We start from the raw sequence: 24,550 nt of genomic DNA, 5'->3' as shown, positions 1-24,550 counted from the left end.
CATTACAACCGGCAAGAATACTGGTTTGATTGCGCATATTATCCATCGACGGGGACATCACATGACATTCTTCAAGACGTTCAGCATAAAAGGCCCCATCCGTACCTTTTCTACTTAAGTGGGAAAGGCAGCGGCAACGGGACGAACATGCTTCTAACCAGGCAATTTTTCACTCTGCAGCTGCTGCTCTCCGCCATTTGTGACAAAAACAACGGCACGTTTCCGGTGACAAGGACACACCCTCCTCAAGATGGCGGCCATGGAATTCATAGCTTGGCAGATCTTCATTACAACCGGCAAGGATACTGGTTTGATTGCGCATATTATCCATCAACGGGGACATCACATGACATTCTTCAAGACGTTCAGCATAAAAGGCCCCATCCGTACCGTATTTACTTCAGTGGGAAAGGCAGCGGCAACGGCACGAACATGTTTCTAACCGGACAATTTTTCACTCTGCAGTTGCTGCTCTCCGCCATTGGTGACAACAACAACGGCACGTTTCCGGTGACAAGGACACACCCTCCTCAAGATAGCGGCCATGGAATTCACCGCCTGGCAGATCTTCATTACAACCGGCAAGAATACTGGTTTGATTGCGCATATTATCCATCGACGGGGACATCACATGACATTCTACAAGACGTTCAGCACAAAAGGCCCCATCCGTACCGTCTTTACTTCAGTGGGAAAGGCAGCGGCAATGGCACGAACATGCTTCTAAGAAGGCAATTTTTCACTCTGCAGTTGCTGCTATCCGCCATTCGTGACAACAACGGCACCTTCCCGGTGACAAGGACACACCCTCCTCAAGATAGCAGCCATAGAATTCACCGCCTGGCAGATCTTCATTACAACCGGCAAGAATACTGGTTTGATTGCGCATATTATCCATCGACGGGGACATCACATGATATTCTTCAAGACATTCAGCATAAAAGGCCCCATCCGTACCTTTTCTACTTGCGTGGGAAAGGCAGCGGCAACGGCACGAACATGCTTCTAACCAGGCAATTTTTCACTCTGCAGTTGCTGCTCTCCGCCATTTGTGACAAAAAACGGCACGTTTCAGGTGACAAGGACACACCCTCCTCAAGATGGCGGCCATGGAATTCACCGCCTGGCAGATCTTCATTACAACCGGCAAGAATACTGGTTTGATTGCGCATATTATCTATCGACGGGGACATCACATGACATTCTTCAATATTAGTAAAACACGTTGCGGGGCTAGTTGGTTATGCATATTCTTTCGTTAAAATTTAAGCAGCGCTAACTTTTAGGACGAATACACAGACGACATGACAGGACGGGCGCTGACTCCAACTATGTTTATTGAACACGTTTTTTCGTAGAACATATAAGACAAAACGAACCGTGAGCGCATGCGCATCTGCGACAGACCACAAAAAGAAAAGGCCAAGATGACAACGATGACAGCTAAGGTAGATTAATGAGGGCGGCACGCATTTCGTCCCATATTTTTAAGCAATCTGAATTCGCTGGCATGCAGGGAGACAGAAGTGGTGCTGACACACGTGTCGCCTTTTGCCTTGATGAAAAATGCTTCAGATAATTCCCGAGCTAATCTATCTTTGCTCCTGGTTAGAATTTTGATTTTGTCAAGCCGTGGCTCACAGTTCTCATCGTTTTGGTCCTTGCAAGAAAGGCAATGAGCGGGTAGATTCAGGCATGAGTCTGATGCGTTTCCCAAACTTCGTTCATGTTCCCTGGCACGGTCGTTAACACAACGCCCTGTCTGGCCAACGTACACTTTGCCACAAGAAAGGGGGATCTCATAGACCACACCCGTGGCACACCGGACAAAGGGCTTGGCGTGTTTTGTTCCACAGCCGGATGTTGCAGGGCCACTGCTGCTGACCTTAGGGCACATCTTAGCCAGTTTACAAGGCGCAGAGAACACCATCGGGACGCCGTACTTGTTGCCCACCCTTTTTAGGTTATGGGACACCTTGTGGATGTATGGCATAACCACTGGTTTGGCATTCCCGGGTCTTTCTTTTCTACGTGTCTTTTTCTGCCTTCCCTTGAATTTCTGTAGGAGTGCTTCGGTCACAGCTGTCAACACGTGATCAGGGAACCCTGCTTTTCGCAGTCTTTCTACCTCGCCCCGAAAGCTCTCTTGCATCATGTGAGGGCACGACTTAGCAAGTGCAGATTCTAGAGAAAGGGTCGCAATAGCCCTCTTAACAGTTTTTGACTGGGCCGAATCAAAAGGCAAAAAATCTTTCTTGGCTCTAGGGCGGTAGCACCAGCATACACACTTTTCTCCGAGCATGATGTTCAAGTCCAAAAACTGGAGGCGGTTAAGTACAGGTAACTCGTAGGTAAAAGAGAGCCCTTTTCCATGTTGTACAAATTGTTCTAAAATATTCATCGCAATTTCCTCATACCGGCCTTGGTCACTTCTCTTTAAAATTACTAAAAAATCGTCTACGTATCTAAAAATCTTCAGGACATTGCCTTCGTCAGTTAGTGAAGCCAAAGCGTTGTCGAATGATGCAAGAAAAATGTTACACAAAACTGGAGCGACACATGATCCGATGCAAATGCCCTGGCGCTGTAGATAGCGCCGGTTGTCAAACTCGATAAAAGTAGCGTTGATATAAAATTCTAAAAGTGACATGAAGTTATCTACACTTAAGCCGGCTGTATTCTGGAATGCGATAGTACCGTTTGCTTCAATGCACTGTCTGACAGCAATAAACAGGTCGTTATGTGGTATAGAATAAAAAAGATCTTCAACATCTATGGAAAAGGCATATCCAATCTGCTCTCCTTTCAACGCACTAGCAACTTCCAATGAATTCTTGGTGGCAAAGGGATCAGAAAGAACCAGATTATTTAAGTGCTTAAGCATGAACCTACTAATATGTTGCTGCCAGGTACCTCTCTCGCTAACAATCGTCCGGAAGGGTGCATCGGGTTTGTGAGTTTTCACCGCAAAGAACACGGTCAAGGTGTTTACTCGAGAGTCCACAATGGCTCTTGCAAGGCTCTGGAGTTCCATGGATTTACATAGGCCAACTGCCTTAGTCTTGATACGGGTTGCAGACGGTTTAACTGCCACAAAGTTCTTCTCTATTGCTTGCATCGCCTTCTCGCTGTAAATGCCAGACGGTACAACGACGAAGCAACCTTCTTTGTCTGCTTGCAGGCCCTCCACACTGGTGTGAAGCCTGCTGGAAGAGAGGATGCTAGGAAGGGACCAGTAGTGCTAGGCAATGTTACCCTACCCAAAGACATCACGGACGTCCTTGAAAAAGGCCCGAAATACTGCTTTGAGCCCAGCGTGTCTATTCATGAGCTGTTGGCCTTTAATCGCCGCGTAGCAATAAAGGCGGAAAGAGACAGTGAAGACAGGTGCGTCCTGGACGGTGTTGACAGCTTGGCAAGGACCACATTGAGACAACCCGCCACAAAAGGGAAAGCACAGACTGAGAAGGTTGTGGCGTATTGCAAGAACAGCGGACTGTCCCTCCTGCAAGCAGACAAAGAAGGTTGCTTCGTCGTTGTACCGTCTGGCATTTACAGCGAGAAGGCGATGCAAGCAATAGAGAAGAACTTTGTGGCAGTTAAACCGTCTGCAACCCGTATCAAGACTAAGGCAGTTGGCCTATGTAAATCCATGGAACTCCAGAGCCTTGCAAGAGCCATTGTGGACTCTCGAGTAAACACCTTGACCGTGTTCTTTGCGGTGAAAACTCACAAACCCGATGCACCCTTCCGGACGATTGTTAGCGAGAGAGGTACCTGGCAGCAACATATTAGTAGGTTCATGCTTAAGCACTTAAATAATCTGGTTCTTTCTGATCCCTTTGCCACCAAGAATTCATTGGAAGTTGCTAGTGTGTTGAAAGGAGAGCAGATTGGATATGCCTTTTCCATAGATGTTGAAGATCTTTTTTATTCTATACCACATAACGACCTGTTTATTGCTGTCAGACAGTGCATTGAAGCAAACGGTACTATCGCATTCCAGAATACAGCCGGCTTAAGTGTAGATAACTTCATGTCACTTTTAGAATTTTATATCAACGCTACTTTTATCGAGTTTGACAACCGGCGCTATCTACAGCGCCAGGGCATTTGCATCGGATCATGTGTCGCTCCAGTTTTGTGTAACATTTTTCTTGCATCATTCGACAACGCTTTGGCTTCACTAACTGACGAAGGCAATGTCCTGAAGATTTTTAGATACGTAGACGATTTTTTAGTAATTTTAAAGAGAAGTGACCAAGGCCGGTATGAGGAAATTGCGATGAATATTTTAGAACAATTTGTACAACATGGAAAAGGGCTCTCTTTTACCTACGAGTTACCTGTACTTAACCGCCTCCAGTTTTTGGACTTGAACATCATGCTCGGAGAAAAGTGTGTATGCTGGTGCTACCGCCCTAGAGCCAAGAAAGATTTTTTGCCTTTTGATTCGGCCCAGTCAAAAACTGTTAAGAGGGCTATTGCGACCCTTTCTCTAGAATCTGCACTTGCTAAGTCGTGCCCTCACATGATGCAAGAGAGCTTTCGGGGCGAGGTAGAAAGACTGCGAAAAGCAGGGTTCCCTGATCAAGTGTTGACAGCTGTGACCGAAGCACTCCTACAGAAATTCAAGGGAAGGCAGAAAAAGACACGTAGAAAAGAAAGACCCGGGAATGCCAAACCAGTGGTTATGCCATACATCCACAAGGTGTCCCATAACCTAAAAAGGGTGGGCAACAAGTACGGCGTCCCGATGGTGTTCTCTGCGCCTTGTAAACTGGCTAAGATGTGCCCTAAGGTCAGCAGCAGTGGCCCTGCAACATCCGGCTGTGGAACAAAACACGCCAAGCCCTTTGTCCGGTGTGCCACGGGTGTGGTCTATGAGATCCCCCTTTCTTGTGGCAAAGTGTACGTTGGCCAGACAGGGCGTTGTGTTAACGACCGTGCCAGGGAACATGAACGAAGTTTGGGAAACGCATCAGACTCATGCCTGAATCTACCCGCTCATTGCCTTTCTTGCAAGGACCAAAACGATGAGAACTGTGAGCCACGGCTTGACAAAATCAAAATTCTAACCAGGAGCAAAGATAGATTAGCTCGGGAATTATCTGAAGCATTTTTCATCAAGGCAAAAGGCGACACGTGTGTCAGCACCACTTCTGTCTCCCTGCATGCCAGCGAATTCAGATTGCTTAAAAATATGGGACGAAATGCGTGCCGCCCTCATTAATCTACCTTAGCTGTCATCGTTGTCATCTTGGCCTTTTCTTTTTGTGGTCTGTCGCAGATGCGCATGCGCTCACGGTTCGTTTTGTCTTATATGTTCTACGAAAAAACGTGTTCAATAAACATAGTTGGAGTCAGCGCCCGTCCTGTCATGTCGTCTGTGTATTCGTCCTAAAAGTTAGCGCTGCTTAAATTTTAACGAAAGAATTCTTCAATATGTTCAGCATAAAAGGCCCCATCCGTACCGTCTTTACTTCAGTGGGAAAGGCAGCGGCAACGGCACGAACAAGCTTCTAACCGGGCAATTTTTCACTCTGCAGTTGCTGCTCTCCGCCATTGGTGACAACAACAACGGCACGTTTCCGGTGACAAGGACACACCCTCCTCAAGATAGCGGCCATGGAATTCACCGCCTGGCAGGTCTTTATTACAACCGGCAAGAATACTGGTTTGATTGCGCATATTATCCATCGACGGGGACATCACATGACATTCTTCAAGACGTTCAGCATAAAAGGCCCCATCCGTACCTTTTCTACTTAAGTGGGAAAGGCAGCGGCAACGGGACGAACATGCTTCTAACCAGGCAATTTTTCACTCTGCAGCTGCTGCTCTCCGCCATTTGTGACAAAAACAACGGCACGTTTCCGGTGACAAGGACACACCCTCCTCAAGATGGCGGCCATGGAATTCATAGCTTGGCAGATCTTCATTACAACCGGCAAGGATACTGGTTTGATTGCGCATATTATCCATCAACGGGGACATCACATGACATTCTTCAAGACGTTTAGCATAAAAGGCCCCATCCGTACCGTATTTACTTCAGTGGGAAAGGCAGCGGCAACGGCACGAACATGTTTCTAACCGGACAATTTTTCACTCTGCAGTTGCTGCTCTCCGCCATTGGTGACAACAACAACGGCACGTTTCCGGTGACAAGGACACACCCTCCTCAAGATAGCGGCCATGGAATTCACCGCCTGGCAGATCTTCATTACAACCGGCAAGAATACTGGTTTGATTGCGCATATTATCCATCGACGGGGACATCACATGACATTGTTCAAGACGTTCAGCATAAATGGCCCCATCCGTACTTTTTTTACTTCAGTGGGAATGCAGCGGCAACGGCACCAACATGCTTCAACCCAGGCAATTTTTCACTCTGCAGTTGCTGCTCTCCGCCATTGATGACAACAACAACGGCACGTTTCCGGTGACAAGGACACACCCTCCTCAATATAGCGGCCATAGAATTCACCGCCTGGCAGATCTTCATTACAACCGGCAAGAATACTGGTTTGATTGCGCATATTATCCATCGACGGGGACATCACATGATATTCTTCAAGACATCCAGCATAAAAGGCCCCATCCGTACCTTTTCTACTTGAGTGGGAAAGGCAGCGGCAACGGCACGAACATGCTTCTAACCAGGCAATTTTTCACTCTGCAGTTGCTGCTCTCCGCCATTTGTGACAAAAAACGGCACGTTTCAGGTGACAAGGACACACCCTCCTCAAGATGGCGGCCATGGAATTCACCGCCTGGCAGATCTTAAGTACAACCGGCAAGAATACTGGTTTGATTGCGCATATTATCTATCGACGGGGACATCACATGACATTCTTCAATACGTTCAGCATAAAAGGCCCCATCCGTACCGTCTTTACTTCAGTGGGAAAGGCAGCGGCAACGGCACGAACAAGCTTCTAACCGGGCAATTTTTCACTCTGCAGTTGCTGCTCTCCGCCATTGGTGACAACAACAACGGCACGTTTCCGGTGATAAGGACACACCCTCCTCAAGATAGCGGCCATGGTATTCACCGCCTGGGAGATCATCATTAGAACCGGCAAGAATACTGGTTTGATTGCGCATATTATCCATCGACGGGGACATCACGTGACATTCTTCAAGACGTTCAGCATAAAAGGCCCCATCCGTACCTTTTTTATTTTAGTGGGAAGGCAGCGGCACGAACATGCTTCTAACCAGACAATTTTTCACTCTGCAGTTGCTGCTCTCCGTCATTGGTGACAACAACGGCACATTTCCGGTGACAAGGACACACCCTCCTCAATATAGCGGATAAGGAATTCACCGCCTGGCAGATCTTCACTACAACCGGCAAGAATACTGGGTTGATTGCGCATATTATCCATCGACGGGGACATCACATGACATTCTACAAGACGTTCAGCACAAAAGGCCCCATCCGTACCGTCTTTACTTCAGTGGGAAAGGCAGCGGCAATGGCACGAACATGCTTCTAAGAAGGCAATTTTTCACTCTGCAGTTGCTGCTATCCGCCATTGGTGACAACAACGGCACCTTCCCGGTGACAAGGACACACCCTCCTCAAGATAGCGGCCATGGAATTCACCACCTGGCAGATCTTCATTACAACCGGCAAGAATACTGGTTTAATTGCGCATATTATCCATCGACGGGGACATCACATGACATTCTTCAAGACGTTCAGCATAAAATGCCCTATCCGTTCCTTTTCTACTTGAGTGGGAAAGGCAGCGCCAACGGCACAAACATGCTTCTAACCAGGCAATTTTTCACTCTGCAGTTGCTGCTCTCCGCCATTTGTGACAAAAAACGGCACGTTTCTGGTGACAAGGACACACCCTCCTCAAGATGGCGGCCATGGAATTCACCGCCTGGCAGATCTTCATTACAACCGGCAAGAATACTGGTTTGATTGCGCACATTATCCATCGACGGGGACATCACATGACATTCTTCAAGACGTTCAGCATAAAAGGCCCCATCCGTACCGTCTTTACTTCAGTGGGAAAGGCAGCGGCAACGGCACGAAGATGCTTCTAACCGGACAATTTTTCACGCTGCAGTTGCTGCTCTCGCCATTGGTGGCAACAACAACGGCACGTTTCCGGTGACAAGGACACACCCTCCTAAAGATAGCGGCCATGGAATTCACCGCCTGGCAGATCTTCATTACAACCAGCAAGAATACTGGCTTGATTGCGCATATTATCCATCGACGGGGACATCACATGACATTCTTCAAGACGCTCAGCATAAAAGGCCCCATCCGTACCTTTTTTACTTCAGTGGGAAGGCAGCGGCAACGGCACGAACATGCTTCAACCTAGGCAATTTTTCACTCTGCAGTTGCTGCTCTCCGCCATTGATGACAACAACAACGGCACGTTTCCGGTGACAAGGACACACCCTCTTCAATAAAGCAGTTGTCAGTAGCGCCCGTACTCGTCTTGTCTGTATCTCGTCCCGTCCTTTGCGCTAAAAATATGCCTGTAAAATCCGAACACCAACTAGCCCAACAACTCACGCTGTTGAAGTATATTTCTGCTGTAATTCCAAGTTCCTTGTTAGGTAGCGCTGGCGCAGGCCAGATATGTATTTATATGCCTCGATCTTTCTTCAATAAAGCAGTTGTCAGTAGCGCCCGTACTCGTCTTGTCTGTATCTCGTCCCGTCCTTTGCGCTAAAAATATGCCTGTAAAATCCTAAAGATAGCGGCCATGGAATTCACCGCCTGGCAGATCTTCATTACAACCGGCAAGAATACTGGCTTGATTGCGAATATTATCCATCGACGGGGACATCACATGACATTCTTCAAGACGCTCAGCATAAAAGGCCCCATCCGTACCTTTTTTACTTCAGTGGGAAGGCAGCGGCAACGGCACGAACATGCTTCAACCTAGGCAATTTTTCACTCTGCAGTTGCTGCTCTCCGCCATTGATGACAACAACAACGGCACGTTTCCGGTGACAAGGACACACCCTCCTCAAGATAGCGGCCATGGAATTCACCGCCTGGCAGATCTTCATTACACCCGGCAAGAATACTGGTTTGATTGCGCATATTATCCATCGACGGGGACATCACATGATATTCTTCAAGACATCCAGCATAAAAGGCCCCATCCGTACCTTTTCTACTTGAGTGGGAAAGGCAGCGGCAACGGCACGAACATGCTTCTAACCAGGCAATTTTTCACTCTGCAGTTGCTGCTCTCCGCCATTTGTGACAAAAAACGGCACGTTTCAGGTGACAAGGACACACCCTCCTCAAGATGGCCGGCATGGAATTCACCGCCTGGCAGATCTTAATTACAACCGGCAAGAATACTGGTTTGATTGCGCATATTATGTATCGACGGGGACATCACATGACATTCTTCAATACGTTCAGCATAAAAGGCCCCATCCGTACCGTCTTTACTTCAGTGGGAAAGGCAGCGGCAACGGCACGAACAAGCTTCTAACCGGGCAATTTTTCACTCTGCAGTTGCTGCTCTCCGCCATTGGTGACAACAACAACGGCACGTTTCCGGTGATAAGGACACACCCTCCTCAAGATAGCGGCCATGGTATTCACCGCCTGGGAGATCATCATTAGAACCGGCAAGAATACTGGTTTGATTGCGCATATTATCCATCGACGGGGACATCACGTAACATTCTTCAAGACGTTCAGCATAAAAGGCCCCATCCGTACCTTTTTTACTTTAGTGGGAAGGCAGCGGCACGAACATGCTTCTAACCAGACAATTTTTCACTCTGCAGTTGCTGCTCTCCGTCATTGGTGACAACAACGGCACATTTCCGGTGACAAGGACACACCCTCCTCAATATAGCGGATAAGGAATTCACCGCCTGGCAGATCTTCACTACAACCGGCAAGAATACTGGGTTGATTGCGCATATTATCCATCGACGGGGACATCACATGACATTCTACAAGACGTTCAGCACAAAAGGCCCCATCCGTACCGTCTTTACTTCAGTGGGAAAGGCAGCGGCAATGGCACGAACATGCTTCTAAGAAGGCAATTTTTCACTCTGCAGTTGCTGCTATCCGCCATTGGTGACAACAACGGCACCTTCCCGGTGACAAGGACACACCCTCCTCAAGATAGCGGCCATGGAATTCACCACCTGGCAGATCTTCATTACAACCGGCAAGAATACTGGTTTGATTGCGCATATTATCCATCGACGGGGACATCACATGACATTCTTCAAGACGTTCAGCATAAAATGCCCTATCCGTTCCTTTTCTACTTGAGTGGGAAAGGCAGCGCCAACGGCACAAACATGCTTCTAACCAGGCAATTTTTCACTCTGCAGTTGCTGCTCTCCGCCATTTGTGACAAAAAACGGCACGTTTCTGGTGACAAGGACACACCCTCCTCAAGATGGCGGCCATGGAATTCACCGCCTGGCAGATCTTCATTACAACCGGCAAGAATACTGGTTTGATTGCGCACATTATCCATCGACGGGGACATCACATGACATTCTTCAAGACGTTCAGCATAAAAGGCCCCATCCGTACCGTCTTTACTTCAGTGGGAAAGGCAGCGGCAACGGCACGAAGATGCTTCTAACCGGACAATTTTTCACGCTGCAGTTGCTGCTCTCGCCATTGGTGGCAACAACAACGGCACGTTTCCGGTGACAAGGACACACCCTCCTAAAGATAGCGGCCATGGAATTCACCGCCTGGCAGATCTTCATTACAACCGGCAAGAATACTGGCTTGATTGCGCATATTATCCATCGACGGGGACATCACATGACATTCTTCAAGACGCTCAGCATAAAAGGCCCCATCCGTACCTTTTTTACTTCAGTGGGAAGGCAGCGGCAACGGCACGAACATGCTTCAACCTAGGCAATTTTTCACTCTGCAGTTGCTGCTCTCCGCCATTGATGACAACAACAACGGCACGTTTCCGGTGACAAGGACACACCCTCCTCAAGATAGCGGCCATGGAATTCACCGCCTGGCAGATCTTCATTACACCCGGCAAGAATACTGGTTTGATTGCGCATATTATCCATCGACGGGGACATCACATGACATTCTTCAAGACGTTCAGCATAAAAGGCCCTATCCGTACCTTTTCTACTTGAGTGGGAAAGCAGCGGCAACGGCACGAACATGCTTCTAAGCAGGCAATTTTTCACTCTGCAGTTGCTGCTCTCCGCCATTTGTGGCGAAAAACGGCACGTTTCCGGTGACAAGGACACACCCTCCTCAAGATGGCGGCCATGGAATTCACCGCCTCGCAGATCTTCATTACAACCGGCAAGAATACTGATTTGATTGCGCATATTGTCCATCGACGGGGACATCACATGACATTTTTCACGACGTTGAGAATAAAAGACCCCATCCGTACCGTCTTTACTTCAGTGGGAAAGGCAGCGGCAACGGCACGAAGATGCTTCTAACCAGGCAATTTTTCACTCTGCAGTTGCTGCTCTCCGCCATTTGTGACAAAAAACGGCACGTTTCTGGTGACAAGGACACACCCTCCTCAAGATAGCGGCCATGGTATTCACCGCCTGGGAGATCATCATTAGAACCGGCAAGAATACTGGTTTGATTGCGCATATTATCCATCGACGGGGACATCACGTAACATTCTTCAAGACGTTCAGCATAAAAGGCCCCATCCGTACCTTTTTTACTTTAGTGGGAAGGCAGCGGCACGAACATGCTTCTAACCAGACAATTTTTCACTCTGCAGTTGCTGCTCTCCGTCATTGGTGACAACAACGGCACATTTCCGGTGACAAGGACACACCCTCCTCAATATAGCGGATAAGGAATTCACCGCCTGGCAGATCTTCACTACAACCGGCAAGAATACTGGGTTGATTGCGCATATTATCCATCGACGGGGACATCACATGACATTCTACAAGACGTTCAGCACAAAAGGCCCCATCCGTACCGTCTTTACTTCAGTGGGAAAGGCAGCGGCAATGGCACGAACATGCTTCTAAGGCAATTTTTCACTCTGCAGTTGCTGCTATCCGCCATTGGTGACAACAACGGCACCTTCCCGGTGACAAGGACACACCCTCCTCAAGATAGCGGCCATGGAATTCACCACCTGGCAGATCTTCATTACAACCGGCAAGAATACTGGTTTGATTGCGCATATTATCCATCGACGGGGACATCACATGACATTCTTCAAGACGTTCAGCATAAAATGCCCTATCCGTTCCTTTTCTACTTGAGTGGGAAAGGCAGCGCCAACGGCACAAACATGCTTCTAACCAGGCAATTTTTCACTCTGCAGTTGCTGCTCTCCGCCATTTGTGACAAAAAACGGCACGTTTCTGGTGACAAGGACACACCCTCCTCAAGATGGCGGCCATGGAATTCACCGCCTGGCAGATCTTCATTACAACCGGCAAGAATACTGGTTTGATTGCGCACATTATCCATCGACGGGGACATCACATGACATTCTTCAAGACGTTCAGCATAAAAGGCCCCATCCGTACCGTCTTTACTTCAGTGGGAAAGGCAGCGGCAACGGCACGAAGATGCTTCTAACCGGACAATTTTTCACGCTGCAGTTGCTGCTCTCGCCATTGGTGGCAACAACAACGGCACGTTTCCGGTGACAAGGACACACCCTCCTAAAGATAGCGGCCATGGAATTCACCGCCTGGCAGATCTTCATTACAACCGGCAAGAATACTGGCTTGATTGCGCATATTATCCATCGACGGGGACATCACATGACATTCTTCAAGACGCTCAGCATAAAAGGCCCCATCCGTACCTTTTTTACTTCAGTGGGAAGGCAGCGGCAACGGCACGAACATGCTTCAACCTAGGCAATTTTTCACTCTGCAGTTGCTGCTCTCCGCCATTGATGACAACAACAACGGCACGTTTCCGGTGACAAGGACACACCCTCCTCAAGATAGCGGCCATGGAATTCACCGCCTGGCAGATCTTCATTACACCCGGCAAGAATACTGGTTTGATTGCGCATATTATCCATCGACGGGGACATCACATGACATTCTTCAAGACGTTCAGCATAAAAGGCCCTATCCGTACCTTTTCTACTTGAGTGGGAAAGCAGCGGCAACGGCACGAACATGCTTCTAAGCAGGCAATTTTTCACTCTGCAGTTGCTGCTCTCCGCCATTTGTGGCGAAAAACGGCACGTTTCCGGTGACAAGGACACACCCTCCTCAAGATGGCGGCCATGGAATTCACCGCCTCGCAGATCTTCATTACAACCGGCAAGAATACTGATTTGATTGCGCATATTGTCCATCGACGGGGACATCACATGACATTTTTCACGACGTTGAGAATAAAAGACCCCATCCGTACCGTCTTTACTTCAGTGGGAATGCAGCGGCAACGGCACGAACATGCTTCTAACCAGGCAATTTTTCACATTGCAGTTGCTGCTCTCCGCCATTGGTGACAACAACAACGACACGTTTCAGGTGACAAGGACACACCCTTCTCAAGATAGCGGCCAAGGAATTCACCTCCTGGCAGATCTTCATTACAACCGGCAAGAATACTGGTTTGATTCCGCACATTATCCATCGATAGGGACATCACATGACATTCTTCAAGACGTTCAGCATAAAAGGTCCCATCCGTACCTTTTCTACTTGAGTGAGAAAGGCAGCGGCAACTGGACGAACATGCTTCAGACCAGGCAATTTTTCACTCTGCAGTTGCTGCTCTCCGCCATTTGTGAAAAAACAACGGCATGTGTTCGGCGACAAAGACACACCCTCCTCAAGATGGCGGCCATGGAATTCACCGCCTGGCAGATATTCATTACAACCGACAAGAATACTGGTTTGATTGCGCATATTATCCATCGACGGGGACATCACATGACATTCTTCAAGACGTTCAGCATAAAAGGCCCCATCCGTACCGTCTTTACTTCAGTGGGAAAGGCAGCGGCAACGGCACGAATATGGTTCTAACCAGGCAATTTTTCACTCTGAAGTTGCTGCTCTCCACCATTGGTGACAACAACAACGGCACGTTTCCGGTGACAAGGACACACCCTCCTCATGATAGCGGCCATGAAATTCACCGCCTGGCAGATCTTCATTACAACCGAGAAGAATACTGGTTTGATTGCGCATATTATCCATCGACGGGGACATCACATGACATTCTTCAAGACGTTTAGCATAAAAAGCCCCATTCGTACCTTTTTTACTTCAGTGGGAAAAGCAGCGGCAAGGGCACGAACATGCTTCAATCCAGGCAATTTTTTACTCTGCAGTTTCTGCTCTCCGCCTTTGGTGACAATAACAACGGCACGTTTCCGTTGACAAGGACACACCCTCCTCAAGATGGCGGCTGTGGAATTCACCGCCTGGCAGATCTTCATTACAACCGGCAAGAATACTGGTTTGATTGCGCATATTATCCATCGACGGGGACATCACATGACATTCTTCAATACGTTCAGCAGGCCCCATCCGTACCGTTTTTACTTCAGTGGGAAAGGCAGCGGCAATGGCACGAACATGCTTCTAAGAAGGCAATTTTTCACTCTGCAGTTGCTGCTATCCGCCATTGGTGACAACAACGGCACCTTCCCGGTGACAAGGACACACCCTCCTCAAGATAGCGGCCATGGAATTCACCAGCTGGCAGATCTTCATTACAACCGGCAAGAATACTGGTTTGATTGCGCATATTATCCATCGACGGGGACATCACATGACATTCTTCAAGACGTTCAGCATAAAATGCCCTATCCGTTCCTTTTCTACTTGAGTGGGAAAGGCAGCGCCAACGGCACAAACATGCTTCTAACCAGGCAATTTTTCACTCTGCAGTTGCTGCTCTCCGCCATTTGTGACAAAAAACGGCACGTTTCTGGTGACAAGGACACACCCTCCTCAAGATGGCTTCCATGGAATTCACCGCCTGGCAGATCTTCATTACAACCGGCAAGAATACTGGTTTGATTGCGCATATTATCCATCGACGGGGACATCACATGACATTCTTCAAGACGTTCAGCATAAAAGTCCCCATCCGTACCGTCTTTACTTCAGTGGGAAAGGCAGCGGCAACGGCACGAAGATGCTTCTAACCGGACAATTTTTCACGCTGCAGTTGCTGCTCTCGCCATTGGTGGCAACAACAACGGCACGTTTCCGGTGACAAGGACACACCCTCCTAAATATAGCGGCCATGGAATTCACCGCCTGGCAGATCTTCATTAAAACCGGCAAGAATACTGGCTTGATTGCGCATATTATCCATCGACGGGGACATCACATGACATTCTTCAAGGCGCTCAGCATAAAAGGCCCCATCCGTACCTTTTTTACTTCAGTGGGAAGGCAGCGGCAACGGCACGAACATGCTTCAACCTAGGCAATTTTTCACTCTGCAGTTGCTGCTCTCCGCCATTGATGACAACAACAACGGCACGTTTCCGGTGACAAGGACACACCCTCTTCAATAAAGCAGTTGTCAGTAGCGCCCGTACTCGTCTTGTCTGTATCTCGTCCCGTCCTTTGCGCTAAAAATATGCCTGTAAAATCCGAACACCAACTAGCCCAACAACTCACCCTGTTGAAGTATATTTCTGCTGTAATTCCAAGTTCCTTGTTAGGTAGCGCTGGCGCAGGCCAGATATGTATTTATATGCGTCGATCTTTCTTCAATAAAGCAGTTGTCAGTAGCGCCCGTACTCGTCTTGTCTGTATCTCGTCCCGTCCTTTGCGCTAAAAATATGCCTGTAAAATCCTAAAGATAGCGGCCATGGAATTCACCGCCTGGCAGATCTTCATTACAACCGGCAAGAATACTGGCTTGATTGCGCATATTATCCATCGACGGGGACATCACATGACATTCTTCAAGACGCTCAGCATAAAAGGCCCCATCCGTACCTTTTTTAATTCAGTGGGAAGGCAGCGGCAACGGCACGAACATGCTTCAACCTAGGCAATTTTTCACTCTGCAGTTGCTGCTCTCCGCCATTGATGACAACAACAACGGCACGTTTCCGGTGACAAGGACACACCCTCCTCAAGATAGCGGCCATGGAATTCACCGCCTGGCAGATCTTCATTACACCCGGCAAGAATACTGGTTTGATTGCGCATATTATCCATCGACGGGGACATCACATGACATTCTTCAAGACGTTCAGCATAAAAGGCCCTATCCGTACCTTTTCTACTTGAGTGGGAAAGCAGCGGCAACGGCACGAACATGCTTCTAACCAGGCAATTTTTCACTCTTCAGTTGCTGCTCTCCGCCATTTGTGGCGAAAAACGGCACGTTTCCGGTGACAAGGACACACCCTCCTCAAGATGGCGGCCATGGAATTCACCGCCTGGCAGATCTCCATTACAACCGGCAAGAATACTGGTTTGATTGCGCATATTATCCATCGACGGGGACATCACATGACATTCTTCAAGACGTTCAGCATAAAAGGCCCAATCGGTACCTTTTTTACTTTAGTGGGAAGGCAGCGGCAACGGCACGAACATGCTTCAAAAAAGGCAATTTTTCACTCTGCAGTTGCTGCTCTCCGCCATTGATGACAACAACAACGGCACGTTTCCGGTGACAAGGACACACCCTCTTCAATATAGCGGCCATGGAATTCACCGCCTGGCAGATCTTCATTACAACCGGCAAGAATACTGATTTGATTGCGCATATTGTCCATCGACGGGGACATCACATGACATTCTTCACGACGTTCAGAATAAAAGACCCTATCCGTACCGTCTTTACTTCAGTGGGAATGCAGCGGCAACGGCACGAACATGCTTCTAACCAGGCAATTTTTCACATTGCAGTTGCTGCTCTCCGCCATTGGTGACAACAACAACGACACGTTTCCGGTGACAAGGACACACCCTTCTCAAGATAGCGGCCAAGGAATTCACATCACATGACATTCTTCAAGACGTTCAGCATAAAAGGTCCCATCCGTACCTTTTCTACTTGAGTGAGAAAGGCAGCGGCAACTGGACGAACATGCTTCAGACCAGGCAATTTTTCACTCTGCAGTTGCTGCTCTCCGCCATTTGTGAAAAAACAACGGCATGTGTTCGGCGACAAGGACACACCCTCCTCAAGATGGCGGCCATGGAATTCACCGCCTGGCAGATCTTCATTACAACCGGCAAGAATACTGGTTTGATTGCGCATATTATCCATCGACGGGGACATCACATGACATTCTTCAGGTCGTTCAGCACAAAAGGCCCCATCCCTACCGTCTTTACTTCAGTGGGAAAGGCAGCGGCAATGGCACGAACATGCTTCTAAGAAGGCAATTTTTCACTCTGCAGTTGCTGCTATCCGCCATTGGTGACAACAACGGCACCTTCCCGGTGACAAGGACACACCCTCCTCAAGATAGCGGCCATGGAATTCACCACCTGGCAGATCTTCATTACAACCGGCAAGAATACTGGTTTGATTGCGCATATTATCCATCGACGGGGACATCACAAGACATTCTTCAAGACGTTCAGCATAAAATGCCCTATCCGTTCCTTTTCTACTTGAGTGGGAAAGGCAGCTCCAACGGCACAAACATGCTTCTAACCAGGCAATTTTTCACTCTGCAGTTGCTGCTCTCCGCCATTTGTGACAAAAAACGGCACGTTTCTGGTGACAAGGACACACCCTCCTCAAGATGGCGGCCATGGAATTCACCGCCTGACAGATCTTCATTACAACCGGCAAGAATACTGGTTTGATTGCGCATATTATCCATCGACGGGGACATCACATGACATTCTTCAAGACGTTCAGCATAAAAGGCCCCATCCGTACCGTCTTTACTTCAGTGGGAAAGGCAGCGGCAACGGCACGAAGATGCTTCTAACCGGACAATTTTTCACGCTGCAGTTGCTGCTCTCGCCATTGGTGGCAACAACAACGGCACGTTTCCGGTGACAAGGACACACCCTCCTAAAGATAGCGGCCATGGAATTCACCGCCTGGCAGATCTTCATTACAACCGGCAAGAATACTGGCTTGATTGCGCGTATTATCCATCGACGGCGACATCACATGACATTCTTCAAGACGCTCAGCATAAAAGGCCCCATCCGTACCTTTTTTACTTCAGTGGGAAGGCAGCGGCAACGGCACGAACATGCTTCAACCTAGGCAATTTTTCACTCTGCAGTTGCTGCTCTCCGCCATTGATGACAACAACAACGGCACGTTTCCGGTGACAAGGACACACCCTCCTCAAGATAGCGGCCATGGAATTCACCGCCTGGCAGATCTTCATTACACCCGGCAAGAATACTGGTTTGATTGCGCATATTATCCATCGACGGGGACATCACATGACATTCTTCAAGACGTTCAGCATAAAAGGCCCTATCCGTACCTTTTCTACTTGAGTGGGAAAGGCAGCGGCAACGGCACGAACATGCTTCTAACCAGGCAATTTTTCACTCTGCAGTTGCTGCTCTCCGCCATTGATGACAACAACAACGGCACGTTTCCGGTGACAAGGACACACCCTCTTCAATATAGCGGCCATGGAATTCACCGCCTGGCAGATCTTCATTACAACCGGCAAGAATACTGATTTGATTGCGCATATTGTCCATCGACGGGGACATCACATGACATTTTTCACGACGTTGAGAATAAAAGACCCCATCCGTACCGTCTTTACTTCAGTGGGAATGCAGCGGCAACGGCACGAACATGCTTCTAACCAGGCAATTTTTCACATTGCAGTTGCTGCTCTCCGCCATTGGTGACAACAACAACGACACGTTTCCGGTGACAAGGACACACCCTTCTCAAGATAGCGGCCAAGGAATTCACCTCCTGGCAGATCTTCATTACAACCGGCAAGAATACTGGTTTGATTGCGCATATTATCCATCGACGGGGACATCACATGACATTCTTCAAGACGTTCAGCATAAAAGGCCCTATCCGTACCTTTTCTACTTGAGTGGGAAAGCAGCGGCAACGGCACGAACATGCTTCTAACCAGGCAATTTTTCACTCTTCAGTTGCTGCTCTCCGCCATTTGTGGCGAAAAACGGCACGTTTCCGGTGACAAGGACACACCCTCCTCAAGATGGCGGCCATGGAATTCACCGCCTGGCAGATCTCCATTACAACCGGCAAGAATACTGGTTTGATTGCGCATATTATCCATCGACGGGGACATCACATGACATTCTTCAAGACGTTCAGCATAAAAGGCCCAATCGGTACCTTTTTTACTTTAGTGGGAAGGCAGCGGCAACGGCACGAACATGCTTCAAAAAAGGCAATTTTTCACTCTGCAGTTGCTGCTCTCCGCCATTGATGACAACAACAACGGCACGTTTCCGGTGACAAGGACACACCCTCTTCAATATAGCGGCCATGGAATTCACCGCCTGGCAGATCTTCATTACAACCGGCAAGAATACTGATTTGATTGCGCATATTGTCCATCGACGGGGACATCACATGACATTCTTCACGACGTTCAGAATAAAAGACCCTATCCGTACCGTCTTTACTTCAGTGGGAATGCAGCGGCAACGGCACGAACATGCTTCTAACCAGGCAATTTTTCACATTGCAGTTGCTGCTCTCCGCCATTGGTGACAACAACAACGACACGTTTCCGGTGACAAGGACACACCCTTCTCAAGATAGCGGCCAAGGAATTCACATCACATGACATTCTTCAAGACGTTCAGCATAAAAGGTCCCATCCGTACCTTTTCTACTTGAGTGAGAAAGGCAGCGGCAACTGGACGAACATGCTTCAGACCAGGCAATTTTTCACTCTGCAGTTGCTGCTCTCCGCCATTTGTGAAAAAACAACGGCATGTGTTCGGCGACAAGGACACACCCTCCTCAAGATGGCGGCCATGGAATTCACCGCCTGGCAGATCTTCATTACAACCGGCAAGAATACTGGTTTGATTGCGCATATTATCCATCGACGGGGACATCACATGACATTCTTCAGGTCGTTCAGCACAAAAGGCCCCATCCCTACCGTCTTTACTTCAGTGGGAAAGGCAGCGGCAATGGCACGAACATGCTTCTAAGAAGGCAATTTTTCACTCTGCAGTTGCTGCTATCCGCCATTGGTGACAACAACGGCACCTTCCCGGTGACAAGGACACACCCTCCTCAAGATAGCGGCCATGGAATTCACCACCTGGCAGATCTTCATTACAACCGGCAAGAATACTGGTTTGATTGCGCATATTATCCATCGACGGGGACATCACAAGACATTCTTCAAGACGTTCAGCATAAAATGCCCTATCCGTTCCTTTTCTACTTGAGTGGGAAAGGCAGCTCCAACGGCACAAACATGCTTCTAACCAGGCAATTTTTCACTCTGCAGTTGCTGCTGTCCGCCATTTGTGACAAAAAACGGCACGTTTCTGGTGACAAGGACACACCCTCCTCAAGATGGCGGCCATGGAATTCACCGCCTGACAGATCTTCATTACAACCGGCAAGAATACTGGTTTGATTGCGCATATTATCCATCGACGGGGACATCACATGACATTCTTCAAGACGTTCAGCATAAAAGGCCCCATCCGTACCGTCTTTACTTCAGTGGGAAAGGCAGCGGCAACGGCACGAAGATGCTTCTAACCGGACAATTTTTCACGCTGCAGTTGCTGCTCTCGCCATTGGTGGCAACAACAACGGCACGTTTCCGGTGACAAGGACACACCCTCCTAAAGATAGCGGCCATGGAATTCACCGCCTGGCAGATCTTCATTACAACCGGCAAGAATACTGGCTTGATTGCGCGTATTATCCATCGACGGCGACATCACATGACATTCTTCAAGACGCTCAGCATAAAAGGCCCCATCCGTACCTTTTTTACTTCAGTGGGAAGGCAGCGGCAACGGCACGAACATGCTTCAACCTAGGCAATTTTTCACTCTGCAGTTGCTGCTCTCCGCCATTGATGACAACAACAACGGCACGTTTCCGGTGACAAGGACACACCCTCCTCAAGATAGCGGCCATGGAATTCACCGCCTGGCAGATCTTCATTACACCCGGCAAGAATACTGGTTTGATTGCGCATATTATCCATCGACGGGGACATCACATGACATTCTTCAAGACGTTCAGCATAAAAGGCCCTATCCGTACCTTTTCTACTTGAGTGGGAAAGGCAGCGGCAACGGCACGAACATGCTTCTAACCAGGCAATTTTTCACTCTGCAGTTGCTGCTCTCCGCCATTGATGACAACAACAACGGCACGTTTCCGGTGACAAGGACACACCCTCTTCAATATAGCGGCCATGGAATTCACCGCCTGGCAGATCTTCATTACAACCGGCAAGAATACTGATTTGATTGCGCATATTGTCCATCGACGGGGACATCACATGACATTTTTCACGACGTTGAGAATAAAAGACCCCATCCGTACCGTCTTTACTTCAGTGGGAATGCAGCGGCAACGGCACGAACATGCTTCTAACCAGGCAATTTTTCACATTGCAGTTGCTGCTCTCCGCCATTGGTGACAACAACAACGACACGTTTCCGGTGACAAGGACACACCCTTCTCAAGATAGCGGCCAAGGAATTCACCTCCTGGCAGATCTTCATTACAACCGGCAAGAATACTGGTTTGATTCCGCACATTATCCATCTATAGGGACATCACATGACATTCTTCAAGACGTTCAGCATAAAAGGTCCCATCCGTACCTTTTCTACTTGAGTGAGAATGGCAGCGGCAACTGGACGAACATGCTTCAGACCAGGCAATTTTTCACTCTGCAGTTGCTGCTCTCCGCCATTTGTGAAAAAACAACGGCATGTGTTCGGCGACAAAGACACACCCTCCTCAAGATGGCGGCCATGGAATTCACCGCCTGGCAGATCTTCATTACAACCGGCAAGAATACTGGTTTGATTGCGCATATTATCCATCGACGGGGACATCACATGACATTCTTCAAGACGTTCAGCATAAAAGGCCCCATCCGTACCGTCTTTACTTCAGTGGGAAAGGCAGCGGCAACGGCACGAACATGGTTCTAACCAGCCATTTTTTCACTCTGAAGTTGCTGCTCTCCAACATTGGTGACAACAACAACGGCACGTTTCCGGTGACAAGGACACACCCTCCTCATGATAGCGGCCATGAAATTCACCGCCTGGCAGATCTTCATTACAACCGAGAAGAATACTGGTTTGATTGCGCATATTATCCATCGACAGGGACATCACTTGACATTCTTCAAGACGTTTAGCATAAAAAGCCCCATTCGTACCTTTTTTACTTCAGTGGGAAAAGCAGCGGCAAGGGCACGAACATGCTTCAATCCAGGCAATTTTTTACTCTGCAGTTTCTGCTCTCCGCCATTGGTGACAATAACAACGGCACGTTTCCGTTGACAAGGACACACCCTCCTCAAGATGGCGGCTGTGGAATTCACCGCCTGGCAGATCTTCATTACAACCGGCAAGAATACTGGTTTGATTGCGCATATTATCCATCGACGGGGACATCACATGACATTCTTCAAGACGTTCAGCAGGCCCCATCCGTACCGTTTTTACTTCAGTGGGAAAGGCAGCGGCAATGGCACGAACATGCTTCTAAGAAGGCAATTTTTCACTCTGCAGTTGCTGCTATCCGCCATTGGTGACAACAACGGCACCTTCCCGGTGACAAGGACACACCCTCCTCAAGATAGCCGCCATGGAATTCACCACCTGGCAGATCTTCATTACAACCGGCAAGAATACTGGTTTGATTGCGCATATTATCCATCGACGGGGACATCACATGACATTCTTCAAGACGTTCAGCATAAAATGCCCTATCCGTTCCTTTTCTACTTGAGTGGGAAAGGCAGCGCCAACGGCACAAACATGCTTCTAACCAGGCAATTTTTCACTCTGCAGTTGCTGCTCTCCGCCATTTGTGAGAAATAACGGCACGTTTCTGGTGACAAGGACACACCCTCCTCAAGATGGCGGCCATGGAATTCACCGCCTGGCAGATCTTCATTACAACCGGCAAGAATACTGGTTTGATTGCGCATATTATCCATCGACGGGGACATCACATGACATTCTTCAAGACGTTCAGCATAAAAGGCCCCATCCGTACCGCCTTTACTTCAGTGGGAAAGGCAGCGGCAACGGCACGAAGATGCTTCTAACCGGACAATTTTTCACGCTGCAGTTGCTGCTCTCGCCATTGGTGGCAACAACAACGGCACGTTTCCGGTGACAAGGACACACCCTCCTAAAGATAGTGGCCATGGAATTCACCGCCTGGCAGATCTTCATTAAAACCGGCAAGAATACTGGCTTGATTGCGCATATTATCCATCGACGGGGACATCACATGACATTCTTCAAGACGCTCAGCATAAAAGGCCCCATGCGTACCTTTTTTACTTCAGTGGGAAGGCAGCGGCAACGGCACGAACATGCTTCAACCTAGGCAATTTTTCACTCTGCAGTTGCTGCTCTCCGCCATTGATGACAACAACAACGGCACGTTTCCGGTGACAAGGACACACCCTCTTCAATAAAGCAGTTGTCAGTAGCGCCCGTACTCGTCTTGTCTGTATCTCGTCCCGTCCTTTGCGCTAAAAATATGCCTGTAAAATCCGAACACCAACTAGCCCAACAACTCACCCTGATGAAGTATATTTCTGCTGTAATTCCAAGTTCCTTGTTAGGTAGCGCTGGCGCAGGCCAGATATGTATTTATATGCCTCGATCTTTCTTCAATAAAGCAGTTGTCAGTAGCGCCCGTACTCGTCTTGTCTGTATCTCGTCCCGTCCTTTGCGCTAAAAATATGCCTGTAAAATCCTAAAGATAGCGGCCATGGAATTCACCGCCTGGCAGATCTTCATTACAACCGGCAAGAATACTGGCTTGATTGCGCATATTATCCATCGAAGGGGACATCACATGACATTCTTCAAGACGCTCAGCATAAAAGGCCCCATCCGTACCTTTTTTACTTCAGTGGGAAGGCAGCGGCAACGGCACGAACATGCTTCAACCTAGGCAATTTTTCACTCTGCAGTTGCTGCTCTCCGCCATTGATGACAACAACAACGGCACGTTTCCGGTGAAAAGGACACACCCTCCTCAAGATAGCGGCCATGGAATTCACCGCCTGGCAGATCTTCATTACACCCGGCAAGAATACTGGTTTGATTGCGCATATTATCCATCGACGGGGACATCACATGACATTCTTCAAGACGTTCAGCATAAAAGGCCCTATCCGTACCTTTTCTACTTGAGTGGGAAAGCAGCGGCAACGGCACGAACATGCTTCTAACCAGGCAATTTTTCACTCTTCAGTTGCTGCTCTCCGCCATTTGTGGCGAAAAACGGCACGTTTCCGGTGACAAGGACACACCCTCCTCAAGATGGCGGCCATGGAATTCACCGCCTGGCAGATCTCCATTACAACCGGCAAGAATACTGGTTTGATTGCGCATATTATCCATCGAC

The sequence above is a fragment of the Amblyomma americanum genome, chromosome 4 (assembly GCF_052857255.1).
Source record: "Amblyomma americanum isolate KBUSLIRL-KWMA chromosome 4, ASM5285725v1, whole genome shotgun sequence".
Classification (NCBI taxonomy): Eukaryota; Metazoa; Arthropoda; class Arachnida; order Ixodida; family Ixodidae; genus Amblyomma; species Amblyomma americanum.
This window is presented reverse-complemented; position numbering follows the sequence as displayed.